Raw genomic sequence first — 9842 nt, forward strand, 5'->3', positions numbered from 1 at the left:
TAGACTCTTACTAGTCTGAGAATTGGGTCCCCAATTCCCCAATTGGGTCACATGCCCCAGCCTTCATAAGGAATCCTGGACCTGTCGAACATCTGCAGAGTGAGGGATCTCTGCATTTGAGATCCAGGCTACCCCGACCAGTTTCCTTACATCAATGCCTGCTGTAGTCTGGCCCTCTACCCACAATTCTATACCTTGGGTATTCACTGCAGTCTTGATCTTCCAGGCAGAGGATCAAGATTTGGAACTTACACCATTTTCCCCTAGTCCTGAGTGCGGCCATCCCCATTCTCAGAACCCAGAACCCAAAGCTTCAGTGTCTGTCTGCTTCATACCCTGACTTGCCATCTCATTGCTCATGCTATAGCTGCTATTGGCCCCTTTGCCACAGACCACTGGAGAATATCTCCCGCCTCAGTGTTCTTTTTTTTTTTTTCCTTTTCTTTCTTTTCTTTTCTTTTTCTTTTTTTTTCAGTCCAGGTCTTGATTTCTTTTTGTACACTAGACCATGAATTCATATGGGATGGGCTCCAGCAGCTCAGGCTCCTTCCCTTTTGTCCTCACAAAGTGTGCTTCTCTGGGTGGCGCAGGCTGGCGCTTGAGCCGAACCCAGGTGTCCTTCTCCCTGGCTTCCTATTCCTTCTGGTCGGTCTCCTTCACCCGCGTCAGGAAGCTGTCCCTGCTCTTAGAGTGCTTGAGGTGCTCAATCTGCACGTTAATCCTCTTGGCCAGAATCTTGCCCTTAACTTGCTTGTTGACCATGATGCCCACTGCATGCTGGGTGACATTGTAGACTCTTTCTGTTTTGCCATGGTAACACTTGTGGGCATTCCTTTTTGAACACCTTTGAACACCCTTCTTGTAGATTCGCATATACGTGGCCAAAGGAGCAACTCCATGCTTCCTAAAAGGCTGAGAGAACATGGAGCGAGTGTCTTTCCTCTTTCTCTTCGTGTTTGCCATTTTGGCCAGTTGCTGGAAGATGGCTGCCGTGGCCAAAATGCCCACCTCAGTATTCTTAAGGTCCAAGTTTCTTCAAGGCTTCCCAGACCCAGCCATTGAGTGCCTTGGTACTGTAGTGCCAAACTCTGTGGTCAGCTAACCTCTAGGAGGACAGGATTCTCAGACCAGACCCAGTTCAATACATTTTTCAGCCATTCACTAGTACTGATCTTCTGAACTAGTGACATTATACTGAGATCAGCCACCAGTTATGATCAACCTCGTGATTGCCATTATGCACAACCACTAGCTTACTTGAGTAAGCCAACAACTCCTGACTGACATTTTTTTTTTTTTACATTCAGGTAAAGGGTGTAGCACCTGCCTGGCTGACCATTCAAGCACCCCAAACACTAGTAACCTGAAGAGATTCGCTGACACCCACATCCTGATGAGTGCCCCAAATGTAACCCCAACACACCAGTGATCCTCCAGGCCCTTCTAAGAATGGTGACAATCATGCTGGGGGAGTTCAGAATGAGGATTGTGGAGTCCCAATCTTAATCAAAATAGAAGTCACCAGGTACTCTGATGAATCCCTGAATCAATAATATGAGCAGCACTTGACAAAGACAGTACACCCCTTTTGACCCAGAGGTCACTGTTCTCTGAACCATGTTCAACACAGATTTTTTCCAACAGGTGGTCACTGGAAGCTCCAAAGGACAGACAGTTTCATAGGGATGAATACGGAGCCACTTACAGACACCAGAACCAAAGTGGTTGCTAACTGGGAAAAGGCTGAAAAAGGAAGAAGGGGGAGGAGGAGGAGAATAAATAAAGTAAAATTACTTAGAAAAAAAGCACACAAAAAATGATGTCACATTGGAGTCTGAAGAGAATTCAGACATCCAGAAGCCCAAATGAAGGGAGTATAGCCAGAGGCCATTAGAATGGGACCAATGTGTCTTCTTCAAGGAAGTATCACAGACCACCCCAGCCTGTTATGGGAGTCCCTGGCACGAGGGTTCTCGAAGACTAGGTGAGTAAGAATTCAGTGTTGACAAACAGAAACAAACATAGAGGCAGTTTAACTGACTGTATTTTGCAGCTTTCAAGCAAGGCTTTTTATCCAGGATAAAGAATAGCTTCTCAGATATTGTGTTCACTGAAGGAAATCCAGATAGTACAAATGACATCATCATTGTTAGGCACAGTAACGTACAACTTATTCAAGGCTAACAATAAATCAGAAATTCATTCAAGGCTAACCACAACTAACTGCCTGTTTTCTAAGTTCAGGTTAATAAGTTTTTATAGTCAGTTATTGTTTAATATTTGTTGCCTAACTCTTGAGAAACTTTGAAATATTGAACTATTTTGACTTTTTCGTATCAAAAGGCTTTCTTTACCAAATGTTTAAATCTACTCTAATTACACATGTACAGCCACATGAAGTTTTATAGTTGGGAAAGTTTCCATTAATACTACTTGGACGTGAATGATTTGAAAAGCTCTAGTTTTCCTGGAGACGACGAGATCATGGTCAGTGACGACATCTCAGGGGACGGTTTCTCATTTGTATCTTTTTTTTTTTTTAATGTCAGCATAGGCTTTCAGGAACATTTCGTTAATATGAGAAAGGAATAGAAGAGCAGAGATCGCCATGAGAATTGTGGCTCAGTACTTTTCTCCGGACGAGAGAGTTCTGCAACCGGTTCCAGGAGACCTCATTCTTATGAAGTTATCGCCTCAGTCTGTGGAACTTGTCACACAGAATCTACCGGATTTGGCACTTGAAGAATGAATGACGGCCCTCACTAGCAACTGTGTTCAGGACTCAACATTCCCATATAGTCAGCTGTCTAACCAAATTAAGGAGGACCTCAGTCTAGCCTAACAGTATAATTGCCCAGCAGAAGTATTTAGACTCCCTAGGGGCCAGGGTCTTAAAAAATCAGAAAGGGCTAGAGCTAATTGCAGCTTTGAAAGGGTGGCATATGCATCTTCTTGGGAGAAGAATGTTGTTTCTATGCAAAGCAATCAGGGATAGCAAAAAATATTATTAAGCAATTGCTAGACATAGATTGCTAGATAATTGCTAGAGTAAATCAAAGCTAAAGATGAGACCAAAAGATCTTACTGAGGTATGACCTGGCCCTCCTGAAGCCCCTGGCTGGCCTCCCCAGTGGAACCTTTAATTATTATTCTCCTGGCTCTCCTGTTTGGGCCACACCTTGGAAATCTCCTAATTTGCATCGCCAGAAACAGTATAGAAGTAGTTAGATTCCAGTTCTTCCACCAGTATCAGAGGGTTCCTTTAAGAGAGGAGGGAATGTGGTGGGAAACTCCCAAAGTGCTACTTGTTAAATAAAGAAGATTCCTCAGTGCTGAGGAAGTTCCCCTGAGCTGACCCTACTGCACTTACACTCTCAAGGATGATAGACACTGAAGAGATGGTGTAATGAATTTGAATCCTGCCCAGCCACCATTTACAGCCACATATATGCTTTTGTACTTGTACTTCCTGTTTGCTGCATTCTGCTCTTCCAAATATAAAGGGTGTCTGAACCTGAGGCAAGACGCCTACTCCATTACATTTTGCTATAATAAACTTTCCTCGCCCCGTTTGAAAATGGTTTGGTGACTTAATTTCCCAGAAATTCCTGCAACCATTGCTTTCCATATGAAGGTTAAAAAACAATTGGCTCTTTTTCTGATAGCAGACATGAAAATTAATGAAAAACAAAAATAAAAAATCTTAACCCTTACTGTAACACGATAAATAAAAGACCCTGAATCAGGTGTTGGGGTTCAAGCTTCAGGCTGAAAATAAGAAAAAGCAGCCAGCCACGAGCTCTTTCTTACCTCTACCTCAGCTCAGACCAAAGGGGCAATTCTCAAACTGCTCCAGACTTCACTGCTCCTCAGATTCACTCAGACTGCTATGTTCCCCTCCATGACATTAGACTCAATTCTTCCTATTCTCAATATCTCTGAGAATGTTCCTGTCTTAAATACCTCTCATGAGTCTTGTGATTAAAGGCATGTGATTCGAAGTTCTGAGGCCACCTTTTGTGTGAGCTGTTTCTCTGTAGGACTAAATATATTTGTTGTAGCTCACTGTGGCCTTGAACTCACACAGATTAGTCCATCTCTGCATCCCAAGTGGTGGTATTAAAGGTGTGTACCACCACTGCATGGCTCCAATAGCTTGTGGCTGACTTTGCTTTCTGCTAATGAATCATAAATAATATATCAGTACACCTTACAGTTATTATAGGGGAATATTTTCTTTTACTTATTTTATTGAAAAGAGAGTCTTCTTGGCCAAGACCAAGATGGCTGGGAAACACTTTGCCACCCTCAAGAATGCCTGGGTGAAGGGACCAGTGCTGGCTGTAACCTACTACTACCTAGTGCCTGTGCAAGATAGTGGCAGCATGCCTGTTATGTCCAGTCACCCCCAGGTCCCCCGGGGCTCAAGACTAGAATGATTGAAGAACCTGTGAATACCCCTGCTGATGGAAGAGACCCCTTCATTGTTGCTCCCCAATACAAATGTGCAAGCCAACTCCCCCCAAAATGAAAAGAAAGCAGATTCTTCTCTCACACAATGCGTCTTAACCACTGTTTGTCTCCTTCTACTCCTCCCAGCTCCTCTACAGCTTCCCTCTCCCCGAATCAACTCCCACTCTGTCTCACATAAGAAAAGAACAGATCTCCAAGAGATGACAACAAAACAAAATACACTGAGAAAAGATAAAAAGCCCTCTCACTGAAGCCGGATAAGACAACCAAATAGGAGAAAAGAAGTCATATGAAAATATGTTTAATTTTTTTTAAAAAAAATTACCACCAGGTGGTGGTGGCTTACAACTTTAATCCTAGCACTTGGGAGGCAGAGGCAGGTGGATCTATGGGTTCAAGGCCAGCCTGGTCTACAGAGTTCCAGGATGGTTGAGACCACACAGAGAAACCCCATCTCAAAAAACCAAAAAAAGAAAATTATGTATTACATGTATGGGTGTTTTGCCAGCATGTATTTGCATGGACCCAAATGTGTGCCTGTTATCTTCCAAAGAGGCCAGAAGAGGGCACCAAATCCCTTTAGGCTTTATAGTATAGGGTAATAATCTTATGACTCACAGTAATGGTAGTTTACTTTAAAACACATAGAGGTGAATACTGACCCAGCATACAGAACTAAGAAATTGGCCGGTGATATAGCTCAGTGGTAGAGTGCAGTGTAAAAACCACGGGTTTGATCTTCAGTGGTGAAAACAATCATTAAAAAAGCCAGCAGATGAAAACTTGATCTGTCCAGTCCACACAATTAAGTCCTAATTGTGAAGTGGGCAAGAAAGCCGATTAGCTGTTTTGAGGAAACAGAAGCAAAAGCATCCCTAAGCATTTTAGGTGCCTAGTATTAGGAGTGATTAGAGAAGTATAAGCAAACAATGGGAGCAAGAACAAAACAACACTCCCAGAGAGGGGCTCAGGGAGATGACTCTTTTGGTAAAGCACTTGCCTTGAAAGCATGGGGACTTACAGTGGGAGCCCTGGAATCCACTTTAAAGATCCAGGCTGATGGTTCCTTCAAGCCCATGAGAGGCCTGGCCCTTACTGAATGGAGGTGGAGGAAAATTGGAAAGGGAGGGGTGTAGAAGGGAAGCCAGAGTCGGTATGCAAGATAAATGGGGATAAAAGATGTTATTTAAATAAAATAAAATAAAATAAAATAAAGAGAGTAAGTTTTTAAAAATCCAGGCTGTAGACTCACGGGGGAGGGCCCAGGTCCTGTCCCTAAGGATATATAACAGACTGATGATCCCCCATGGAAGGCCTCGCTCTCCCTGGAGAGCAGAAGGGGGATGGGATAGGGAGATGTTGGGGAGGTGTGGGAGGATGGGAGGGAGAGGGAACAGGGATTGATATGTAAGGTAAGATCGTTTCTAATGTAAATAAATGTATATATAAAAGTAAATCCAGGCTGGCAGCCCATTGCTGAGGAGGTAGAGGCAGGCTGAAGCTTGCTGGATAGCCAGGCTAATTGATTTGGTGAGCTGCAGGTTCACTGAGAGACCCTGTGTCTCAAGATGTAACTTGGGGAATGATGAGGATATGCATACCACCTACCTACACAAACACATGCAGAAAGAGAGAGAAATGCTCATATGTGTACTCATACATACATACGAACTTGTGGGTACCCATAGTCACAATTCAAAATCATTTTTTACTTAGTGAGAAAAATCACTTGTTTGTCATTAGCATTTTTCAAACTCATGAGGATATCATGTTATTTTTTAATCAATGTATAATATTAAAGCAGTCCCTATAAAAAATTATGTCAGATAATTTTTATCTGAACACAGGTAAAGTTACACAAGGGTCATTAAAATTATTTCCTTTGTTTTTTTTTTGAGATTATACTATAATCACATAGTTGTACCTTTCCTTTTGTTACCCCTGTATCATCCCATAGATCTCTCTTAGCTCCTTTTCAAAGTTATAAAAAAAAAAAAAACCTTAAAAAAATATGTAAGTTGGAAAACAGTGAAAGCACACAGGTTTGGGGAGAAATGCGGTAGCACACACAATGTACAAACAAAACCTGGTCTGTAATAAATGGCTGAGCTCTGAAAATCACCTCCTGCTCTCTCAGAGGACCTTCGACCCGGTCTGAAAAGCCGCTCAAGGCAGCCTTTCCACTGGAGTTGGCCGGCGCTGCATGTGCGCATGTGCGGAGCGCATTCAGCCAATCAGCGAGGGCCCGTGGGAGGCGGGCTTTACTCCATCTCAAATTCCCGGCGCGGGCGGCAGAGGCGGCCGGGCCGGCAAAGGCTTGGCGGCGTTGTTCCCTGAGTGCGGCAGGCTGGTGATGTGAAGGTGTTGGCCTGCTGGATGCGCAGTAAGCGGTGTCCGCTCGGGCGAGGGTTTGGGGGTTCCCTTGAGGAGGCGGCGCTCAGTGAGGAAAAACATCCTCCAGCGCCGTCTGACAGGAAAATGTCGGGGCAGAACCTCAGTAACGGCCGGCCGAGGGTGGAGAGGCACCGCAGGGGCCGGAGGGGATTGGGGACTCTTGGTGGACACAGTCTTGCAGCCTGGGGATAGAACGGGCAGGGGGTGTGGTAGGCAAAGGAGGCTAGACCAGAGTCGGGGGGGGGGGACCGGGAGCCCTGGCGAGGACTCGGTGCTTCTCCTGTGTGGCGCCCAGAATCCGTTAGAAACACGCTGACGCTCCGTGTTCGTGAGGGTCCTGACATGGTGTGCTAGTTTGGAAATGGCAAAGAGATGGCAAGGGATAAGTAACCCAGCACACCTTCTAACCACTAATCCTCCAGGCTCAATCGCCCACATACTGAGATTACAGCCCTGTACCACCACCACGTTCAGCTTCTTCTGTCAGGTTTTTGTTTTGCTTTGGGCTTTTTTTGTTTGTTTGGTTGGTGGGTTTTTTTTTTTTCTTTTTGATTTTGGGTTTGTTTGCTTGTTTGTTTTTTTGGTAGGGTGGGATCTCAAGCCACAACTAGCTTGGGCTGGCATTGAACTTGGAATCTTCTGATATATGAAATCCCCAGCTTCCCCTAATCCCCACCTTTTCAAATATCAAATATCAGGCTTTTCTCAGTGAGTGATAGTACCTGTTTATTGTTAATGGAGCATAGGGCCTTTTGCCATGAATAGATATTTGCCATGTTTGTTATCTTTCTGAATAGTACAAGGATTTTACTTTAAAACTGAGGTACAGATTGCTCTATTTTTTAAATAAAGAATCTGTGAGAGATAGGACCAAATTCAGATGTCCCAGAGGGTAAGTTCAAACACATTTTGCTCATTTTGATGGTTGGGGGGGGGACATAGTGGCCAATTTTGCTTTTTTTTTTTTTTAATTGAGAAATGACAAATTGTTAACTTTGGTTCAAAACTATACCCTGGTTTTTTTTTTGTTGTTGGTTTTTTTTTTAAGTAAAAAAAGTTGGGAGAGGGTCATGTTAAGTTGAATAGATGAAGAACATGGAGAGGGGAAAATGGGTGTATATATCACATTTTATTGAATATGCATATGAAAATTTCAATAAGGAAAATTATTAAAATTGTGAAAAAGAGAAAAACTTAATCTTTCATTGAACTAAGGTAATTCTTATTTGATTTTTTTGACATTTTTAAGTTAGCCATTTATTTCAGTGATAAATTTGGACTCAGAATAGTTGTGAGATTCTTTTCCTTTGTGTTTTAACTAAGAAAACATCTGACTGCCAATAGAAGAAGGAGTTTGGGGAGAGTTATGGCGGAACCAAATAATGACTACTTAGTGCTTTTTGATTTTGATGATGAAGAAGATGATCTGACTGTTTCTGAGAAGGCTCTGTCTGAAGGTATAACATATCTGATGTTGGACATTGATTGTGTTCTGTAGTTCATGTGCTTTTTACTGATATTTCGTTTCTACTTTTATCTGAATATTTATGTACCAGAGGGTTTTTTGTTGTTGTTGTTGTTGTTTAAAGATTTATTTTTATGTATGCAGTGTTCTGCCTACCTTCCAGAAGAGGGCACCAGATCTCATTATAGATTGTTTGTGAGCCACCATTTGGTTGCTGGGAATTGAACTTAGGACTTCTGGAAGAGCAGCCAGTGCTTTTAACCATTGAGCCATCTCTCCAGCCAGAGAGTTTTAAGAGTGCATATAGCTTCTCTTGGTTATGTAATCCCAGTATATTGAGAAATAATAACTTAAAATGGCTTTACCCCAGGAAGACTTATAAAATGTTGGCAAATTGTGAATTGATTTCATAAAACTTGCAAAGATGTTATTTTATTTCTATAGCTGCTTCAAAAATTTTGGCAAAACTTCAAGAGAAATGCAAATCAAGATAAGCACTTTGATAACTATTACTAATATAACGTAATTGATTTCAAATATGTTTTTCATTTTTATTGTTAATAGAAAAGAGCCCAGTATTTGAGAAAGACGAGAAGAAATGGCCTCCTGCAGAAGTGGATGGACATATGGAGTAATGTTTTCAATTTTTTTTTTTTTGCCAGTTCAATACTTCAAAAGTAATACCTGTAATTCCTGCTCTAGACAAGTAAATGCAGGAAGATCAGAAATTCAAGGTCATTGTCAACTATATAGCTAGTTCAAGCCTAGCAACCATGGCCACCTGCTTAAGACCTTCACACCACACACACACACACACACACACACACACACACACACACACACACACACACGAAAATAGAAAGGACACCATTTGGAGAAAAAGGGGTATAGCAGGAGTGGGAAATGGATAAAATGAAATTGAAGTAATGGGGATATACATGTAGGAATTGTCAGCAATAAGATAATAATAAAGGTTTAATTGTCTAAAAATATTTTGTTATATTGCATATGACATTTATTCCAAACCATACATATATTATAAATAATTAAAGGGACTTTCTGTGTAAACTTTTTGTGTGCTAGGCAAATGCTCTACCACTGAATTATATTTCCAGCTTTAATTTTTTTTATTGTAATTTCTTCACAGAGATGAAATGCGCACTATGTTGAATAAATTTAGAGGTACGTTTTTGAAGATGAGTATGTTAACAGAAAATTGTTTAAATCTATATATTGATTTATATGAAAGGAATTGTTAATCAATGTTCTATTAACTGTCATTTAATGCCTTCTTAGCACAGAATTTCACATGAATTTTGTGATTTATAAATGTAAAATTTTCCACTTAAGTTTTTCCATGATAAAAAAAGTAAAATTTATGCTTTTAGACCTGTGAACCTCAAATAGAATTTTAGAAGAAAAAAACCAGATGGGAAAAGTTTTGCAGTTCTTTCTATTCACAGACTGAGTGATAGTATCCACAAGTGTTTCTGTGTATCAGCTTTTTGTT

General features: G+C 41.5%; 1 pseudogene; it reads right to left on the reverse strand.

Moving 5' to 3' along the window:
• Positions 1–501: 501 nt before the first annotated feature.
• Positions 502–963, reverse strand: LOC127217628 (60S ribosomal protein L21-like; annotated as a pseudogene).
• Positions 964–9842: the final 8879 nt, after the last annotated feature.

The sequence above is a fragment of the Phodopus roborovskii genome, unplaced genomic scaffold, assembly GCF_943737965.1.
Source record: "Phodopus roborovskii unplaced genomic scaffold, PHOROB, whole genome shotgun sequence".
Lineage (NCBI taxonomy): Eukaryota > Metazoa > Chordata > Mammalia > Rodentia > Cricetidae > Phodopus > Phodopus roborovskii.